Here is an 8638-nt window from a genome sequence, read left to right on the forward strand (position 1 = left end):
CCCCTCCTCTCTGGAGCCTGGTGGGTTGTTGCTGGAGCTGTCCGGTGAACTTGCCTCTGCTGACATCAGTAAGGCGCTGCTGCTGCGTCCTTGGCCGGGTGGCCAGCGCACCTCCTGTCAGATTCTGAGCTCTTTTCTGAGTCCCCCTATATTAAAAGTAAATGGTTTTAAAAAGTAAAATATCAGTTGAAGATTTAATAAGTAAACTAAAAGTTTAGGGACTCAGTGGAAAAATTGTAGAGTCATTTCAAATGACTAGGATAATTTTGTAGAAACTAAAACTTTTCACAGTATAAGTTGAAAAAATAGAATATATATGCATTTGTACAAAATAGAGCATCCGTGCTATACAAGTAGAAGTCTAAAACCATAATAACAACAGTTGACATGCTATATCATGAAATGATTATTTTCTTTTCCTTTATTATCTCATCTTAATTTTGGAAATGCAGATATAATATAGAACTTTTTGTGGATTTTTTTCTTTTTCTTAACTTTCCCTTTATTCCTTCTGCTTCTGGAGATCGAGTGATCTGCCATTGAGCTATACTCACAGCCCTAGAAATTGTTTACATTAAATATAAATTGGATTTAATTTTCCTGTAAATGGAAATCCATCTAGTAGCATAAGAAATCAGAAAGTCTCTAACCTTCCGGACATCTCCGTCACCTTGATTCCACACGTATGCCATAGTGATGCACCCCAGAACCAAATGTGCAAGGCGCCTGGGCTTATATCCATGGAGGCCATCAATACTGAGCATTGGTAACTGAGAACAGATGAAGAAATTGGACTAAAATCAATTTCTGTGATGTATTGAGCTTCAAAATCAAGTTGAAAATGTTAGAAGACTTTACAGAAAAAAAAGACAATGTGATATATATTTCAAACCTTCTCAACATTGTCTCGAAGCTGGCCATTCTCAATCAATTCAGGAAGATTTTTAGCAATGAAAGTCCAGGCAGCATAATCATCAGGTAGCTCCTCCTTTTAAAAAGAAAGGTAGGACTTGTTATTTATTAGTGGAAATTACTGTAAAATAGTATTGACTTCCACAAGTTGTCCACCTTTTCCTTTAACTACCTTTTGTGTGACGTTGTCACAACACACACTTGCCCAGCAATGCCAGCCCATGCTCTGCCGCCAAGAGAGGGGGATCAAGCCCTTCTCTGTGCTCAGCCGCTTCCTCTCTCTTCAAGAACTTCCATTTGCCCATTTCCCAAAATTCAACTCAACAGACCCATTAAAGCCTTCCTTACTACCCCATTCAATACCAATCTCCATTACAAAACTTGTGGATTATTACTTTTCACACTGTTAAATCACTATCTGCCACTTCTTTTTTCTTCTTGGCTAGATTTTATGTTATTTAAATGGAAGAAAAATGAGATGTATTAAATGTCAGTAGTATATTAGGCACTCTGTCCAATAATTTTATATGTATTTCTGGTTTAATTATTTAATGGGCCAGGAAGTCATCTCTAGGTCATCAATAAAAAGGACCCAGGCCCAGACAGTTTATGTAACTTGTCCTGTAGCATCTCCAACTTTCACAATCCATATTTTTTTTATATCTCAATGTCTGATGGTAAAAGTTATGTTGTAATTTTAGTTTTTTATCTATTGCAAGACCTGGCACATTACTAGACATATAGTAGATACTGTATGAGGTAAACTCCATTTATCCATGGTGTATATGTTCACTAATGACTTCTGAGCTTTGCTTACTTTGCTTACCAACAATTGGGTTCCAAAACCTCAAAGACACCCTCCAAGTCCCTGTTGACATGTTTCCTAAAACACCATTCTACTTCGGGACTAAAAGGGAGACTTAAATTAAAATGCCCTATTTTCTACTGTACCAGGTTTGAACAACTTTACTATCTGGACTGGCAAAAGGCAGGTTTTTTACTCAATTCTTAGCCATCTCTTTGTAAAAATTGTTCCCCTTTCATACCCTCTTTCTCAATGCTAGACTCAGAACAAAAATCTTCAGATTCTTATTCTGATTCCTGTAACTCCATGGAGGAGCCTTTACCCTACCTTACTGTCCATCCCATTCTCATGCTAGACCACGGTACCCACAGTAGTGGCTGAGCATCCCACTCCTATCCTCCTGGCCCAGGGCCCAGGGTCCAGGCTCCAAGCCTGCCTGTTTCTATACCCGCACCTGGTGCTGAGCTTCAGCCTTGCCTCTGCACCACCCTCTCTTAAAGGAGCATTTAAATGGCCTGGTGGCTAAAGCTCTATGCTTTCAGTCAGGCCTGGTAGCCTGGGTTCTGTTCCCAGTTAGGGCTCAACACACCTAAAAGGATAACTTGCAGAATTATTTTTTTTATGCAGGCCTCTATACAAGTACATAGCAAATATAGATTTTATTATAGGAAATATGACTGTTTTCACTCTTTTGGAGCTCATGGATGTTTCCAAATACAATGTTCATTTCCTTTAAAGGTTTTTCTTTGCCACTGGAAATATACATTGCTGTAATGACCCTTCTTACAATACTGGCCTGCCATTGGTAAAGTTTTATAAAACCAGTATATCTATAGACTATAACATTTTAGTATTTTGTGTTCCCAAAATATACACATGACCATCTTAGTTATACTATAACCAACCATCTTCTTTCTGCCTTGCTTTCTCTGCCCTTCACATTTCGTCCTTTGTCCATATTTCTTATAAAAGATAAATTAGGGCAACAATTTAACTGCTCTTACTTTACCATTTGGGATGCCAGAAATTTTCCTGGGATGTGTTGTTTCAATATTACCAATAATTCAAAAGCATATCCAGTTTAATATATGATATGTAAAAACAACTGAACAATACTCACCAATCAAATAAAATCTTCGGGCCATGCATAATCAACATGATTAGGTCGCAAATAATAAAACTCACTAACTTCTCTGTAAATAAGGTTCTTCTCTTGCAAAAAAGGCCAATACATCCTCCTCCCAAATGCAGAGGACCTCTAAAGACCCTCACAGTGCCTGCAACACAGTTCCTAGCCCTTGGCCACAGTCTGCTATCGGCGCAGGACTTTAATGACAAACTCCAGCTTGCTCTACAGTCCACAACTGCATCTCTTGACTCCCTACAGAAAATGTTGCTACTACATCAATATATTTGGTCTGGTGAAACAAAATGTACACACCTTAGCCAAACTAGGCAAGGAGCTGCAAGCAACTGACACAAGAACAGAATCTTTTCTTGGCTGGTTTCAACTCTCCTGGCCACTTGGATCCTACCTATGATAGGACCAATGATCTTAATTGGTCTCCCTTTTCTTTTAGCCCTTTGCATCCTAAGATCCATCTGTGGAGATATCTCAAGTGACCGTTAGCCAACTCCTGCTATAGCCATACACCCACCGGCCCAGAGACCCCTAACTGCCTGATCCCGGCTTTTAGCCCTCTACTACACATACCCGCCCCCGGTCAGCAGGAAGTAGTTTGTGAGATTTCAGTGCCCCCATCACCAAAAGGCAGAGATATTAGGTTGGAGCAGGGAGGTTGGCAGCCCCCACCACTGAAAATTCCAGTTGGCTGGTGCATGTAACTGCAGTTAAACAACAATGGCCTAACTGCTCTGGCCGATGCGCAAAACCGCAAACATATATGACACCCAATTCCTGACATGGGTGTCACCTAGTTCCAAGAACTCTGATACAGACCACTGCTTAAGAAGAAACAGCCTACCTGCCTAGAAAGCCCCCAACTACCCGCTCTCCCCTGCCCTCAAGAAACAGCCCCATAAAAAGTTTCAACTTGCAGACCCTAGGTGCTTGCCTCACTGGCCCCACCTGTGGACTGTGAGCCTCGCCCAGGAGTGCAGAATAAAGTGCCCCTTGCTTTTTACTAGGCCTGCTTGTCTCATTCCCTGCATCACAACTTTACAATAATAAAATTGCTTAAGCTTACAGCAGAAGAGATCTGGCCATTCTTTCCTAAAATAGCTAAGAACAAGAACCTGCAGCTACATCTCACACTGGTACAGTTTTGCTGTTCCACTGTAACAGTTTTTCACGCCCAATAACATGGGGCACCTTAACGTGTGTGTGTGTGTGTGTGTGTGTGTGTGTGTGTGTGTGTGTTGCTAGGAATTGAAGGCAGAGGCATTCCACCTCATATCTCCAGACTGATTTTTTATTTCTTATTTGAAAAAAGGCTCTCACTAGGTTGCTAAGAGCCTCACTAAATTGCTGAAGCTGTCACTGAGCCTGCAATCCTCCAGTCTCAGCCTCCCAAGCACTAAGATTACAAGCTACCAAACCCAGCCACCACTAGTCCTTTTTATTTTTCCTCAAACTTGTGATCCTCCAATCTCAGCCTCCCAAGTACTGGGATTATGGGCATGTGCCAACATGCAAGCTAACCTCTGTCTCTTTTTCTCTCTGTATATATGTATTTTCTATTATGACTTTTCTTTCCAGGCTTTAATCTGATATATCTGCAAGTTCATGAATTCCTTTTTCAGTTATACTAATGAAGTAGGAAGAAAGAAAAAAATAAATATAAAAAGACATAGAAGAAGAACAAGAAAAATGTAACTTTAATATGGAAGTCTGTGGTAAATTTACTAATACCTTTATTCATGTTAGTCTCAAGTCTCTGAGAAATTTTCAAGTCTGTAATAAGTACCCTGAGCACTACTGAATAACCTGAGAGGAATTTCTATTAGTCAAACAAAGACACACAAAATATTCAGAAAAGTGGCCCCAACCCATATTGGAAATTCATTCACTTGAAAAATACCTTGAGCTATTAATTATTCAACTCAAGAATCAGTTGGATCTGTTGGTCAGAGGACAGAGGTCACCCAAAAGAGTAATCTCCTTTGAGTACTGTTATCCATCCCACCTCTAAGTGGTTTAAATGAAAGAACTACTTCTCTGGGCACTGTTAGCTTTTCCTGCATAGTCTAAACAAAAGAAATACCTATTGATAAGATAGCAAGGGCGCTATTAGAACTCTGAAGAAGACCAAAACAACGAATCATCTGTGACTACCTGACTAATGTCATCCTCTCAAACCCCCTCCTATCCACTCTACAGGTAAGTCTACAATAAAAAAGAGCAATGCCCCTCAGAACGTGTTTCTCACTCTGAAGATGACCTGCATTTTTCTCTAAATCTATATTTCTTGTTTTAATAAATGAATCTGTCTCTGACTGGCTCATGCTAACGTTATTTTCTGTCATGTAAACCCAGGACCCCAGGAGTCCTGAGGAGTTTCCCTTTATCCCTGTGGGAAAGTCCTCTAGACCTTTCACATAATCTGCTCCTTCTCCCATGATACTAATTTCAGAATATTCACTTGGTGATTATTTTTATTTGCTTTCGTGTCTGCAGAGCTTCTCAATTTTGTCTTTTTAAAGTATATTAAAGACTTTCTTTTTTTGGTACTGGGATTTAACTCAGGGAAATTCTACTTCTGAGCTACATTCCAGCTTTTTCTTTTCTTTTCTTTTTTTTTTAATTTTGAAACAGGTTCTCACTAAGTGGCTAAGACTGGCTGATCTTGCAGTGTCTCAGCCTTATGAGTACTGGAATTATAGGCATGTGCCACTGAACCAGATAAGTTTATTAAGTGAATGAATTTCAAGTCTATTTTTTTATGTTGGATTCCCTGTGGGTCTTTCTATAGCACATTATTTTCCATAGTTGTGTAATGTGTGTAGTTTTTCTGGGACTATTAATACAAATATTGTACTATTAGTACAAATATTTTTAGGTTTAAGATAATAATTTCTTCCTTAGTATCATGCTTAATTGTGTTTTGTTCAGAAATCTAATGGTCCAGAAAATACTGAACCACCCTAATTCCCTTTCAACAACATCATAAAATTATCTTTAATTATCCATATAATTAAGAGAATTATAATAAGTCAAATTTGTTGCTACATGCAAAATGTTTAGAAAACTTCCTGAAGCTAGTAAGGGTCCAGGAAACTTTAGCTGTTATAAATTTTCTCAAAAAATGATACAAAACATAGTCACCTAAATATGCATGGCAATCATCAGTGGATGATGTTCCAGTGATTTGTTTAATTTTTCTTGCATGCTCTAGATCATTTGTTTTTTTTTAAACAACATATTTTTCTTCTGAAAATAAAGCTACATTTTACAAATTATTATGACATAATGGTAAGGAGGAAGTGAAATGTATTATAGAGGATGATGATACAAGGTGTAACCTCTTACAGGGTTCTTGTCCACTAGATTTTGATGAAGTCCAAGGACTCCCGAAGGGTAGAAAAATATGAATATTTTAAGTCTAGGAAAGACAGAAGACAAAAACAGCTCCTCCCACAGAGGGGATAGTAAACCCAGAAGAGAGTGATCATTGAAGCTTTGGGAGGTGAATTTTAATACCTTATTGAGCTTTTACATGTGCTCTTCTATGATAAGCCAAAATTGGTTCTTAAAGGCCCAGTGTCTTTTGTCCAATTTTAATCCTTGTTTTGAATCATTATCTTCCATACTGATGGGCTTTAACCTTCTGGGGCTGGTAGGCTTTAACCTGTTAACACTTATCTGCCTCTACACTTTGATCATCCTTGGAATTCATTTATACCATTTGTCTTGAATTCATCCAACAGAAGGGGCTGAAAGTTTATTTTAATTTCCATGGATCTTTTCTGGTCATCACTGCCCCATAGCTTATTAACCTTCCCTGATTTTCTTCTTTTTGCAGGTGATTTGTTTTTACCCTTTTTGTTTCTAGGTCTTCTGCCCTAACTGCCCAGTTTTTCTAACTCCTCAATAGCAGACAATAGCTCTATCTTAATATAGAGATTAAGAGGGAATAATTATGTCTGCAGCATGAGCCTGGATAAATTCCTCTGAAGATTTACTTATAACAACAATCCTGGTGTCAGTGATATCCCAAAAAACACGGGAAACCATATTTTCAGGTAATGATGTGCATCAGGAAACTGGAAGTTGCTAACTGGTGGGGATACGTCAAGAAATAGAATCATTATAGAGAAAAGAACATCCAAACTATTAAAACAAGTGATATCAACAGAGGAGACAGATGCAAGTAAAATCTTAGATTCAGGACACCACACAGGAAGAGGCTGAGCCCTAGCTCTCAAGTACTCTTTAGGATTATGAGTTGGACACAGGTAAAAAGCAAATAATCAAAAGAAAAAGATATAGAATCCCTATGAAGCTAGAGGTGTTGTATGCTGTTATGGTAAAACTGTTATGGTGTGAAATTCCATGTTTTCTTTTTTTAATCAGGGGAATTTAATATTTTTAATTAATTTATTTTTATTGATGCATTGCAGTCATACTTTTTTTATGGTATTGGGGTTCCTGGAAAACCTTCTACCTCCGGGCTACACTCCTAGACCTATTTTATACTTTTTATTTGGAAACAGGGTTTCTTAAGCCAACGCAGCTGGCTTTGAACCTGCCCGATCATCCTGTCTCCATTTCTCAAGTGTGGGGATTACAAGCGTGCACCACCACGCGCAGCTGTAGTCATACATCTTAGTGGAATAAAAGACTTGTGAAGACATCCATACACATATCACCCAAGTTGCTCTTACCCGATCCCCACCACATTCCCTCCCCATCCTTCCTTCCCATGCTTGGTTTAGTGATTGACTTTGATATGTTTGTTTAAGTACATCATGTGCTTTAGAAAGTTTCCTTCTTCCCCTCTTCCATCCCCCTCAGGTCACCTTATTTGCTCCTCTATAGGATCTCCTTCTTCATCTGGAGTTCCTCCTGTTACCCATTTCTCCCGATTACTTATTTTTTGTGACTGACTAATCTCACTTAGCATAATGTCCTCCAGTTCCATCCATTTCCCTGTAAATGATGTAATGGTGTTTTTCTTAATGGCAGAGTAAAATTCCACTGTGTACATATCCCATAGTTTTGCAATCTATTCATCTGTTGACGGACATCTCAGCCATTGGTTCTTATTCTGAGCTATTTTAGAAAAAGAAGAGCTCAAACTTTTTTGCTGTAACTTAAGTAATTTTATTATATTACAAAGGCAGAAAGAAGAGACAGAAATTAAATTAAAGCACTGCATTAAAGAAATAAATGCAGTGGAGCAACTTAAAAGTAAGTTACTGAAGGTTTTGAATACTGAACAATTTTTATTAAGATACATTATCTTTCACCTTGATCAACCACTAATTTTCTGACCTAGTGCGAGTCCACCCATAACTCCATGCAGGCTCTTCTTATGATTATGGGGGTTATGATTATGGGGACTTTTTGCTTGGCCCAAAAGTCTTCCTGCCTCGATGCAGGTATAGGCCTAGGTCTTTGTTAGGACAACAATGATTAACAAAGTTAGGGGTCCTGTGGTGGTATCTGCCCCCTCTCGATAGAGGCCTGTACCCTCCTCCTGCATTCTTGGGGAATTCTAGCCTATCTGCTTGGTGTTACTTATTAAGTAAATCTGTTTTTAAAATATGAAGTTCCCAACTCTTTTGTGTACTTGCTAATTACTTTTAATGAGGGAACTCTGCATTATAACAGCTGCCTGAGTGCCTGGCAGTAACCAGCTCCTGACTGCTTTTTACATTTTGAAACTAATTTTCAATGCATTAATACCAAATTCATTTTCCAAAACATTAATACCAAACTTATTATCCAGTACCGGCACA

Source organism: Muscardinus avellanarius (assembly GCF_963383645.1).
Source record: "Muscardinus avellanarius genome assembly, chromosome: 14".
Lineage (NCBI taxonomy): Eukaryota > Metazoa > Chordata > Mammalia > Rodentia > Gliridae > Muscardinus > Muscardinus avellanarius.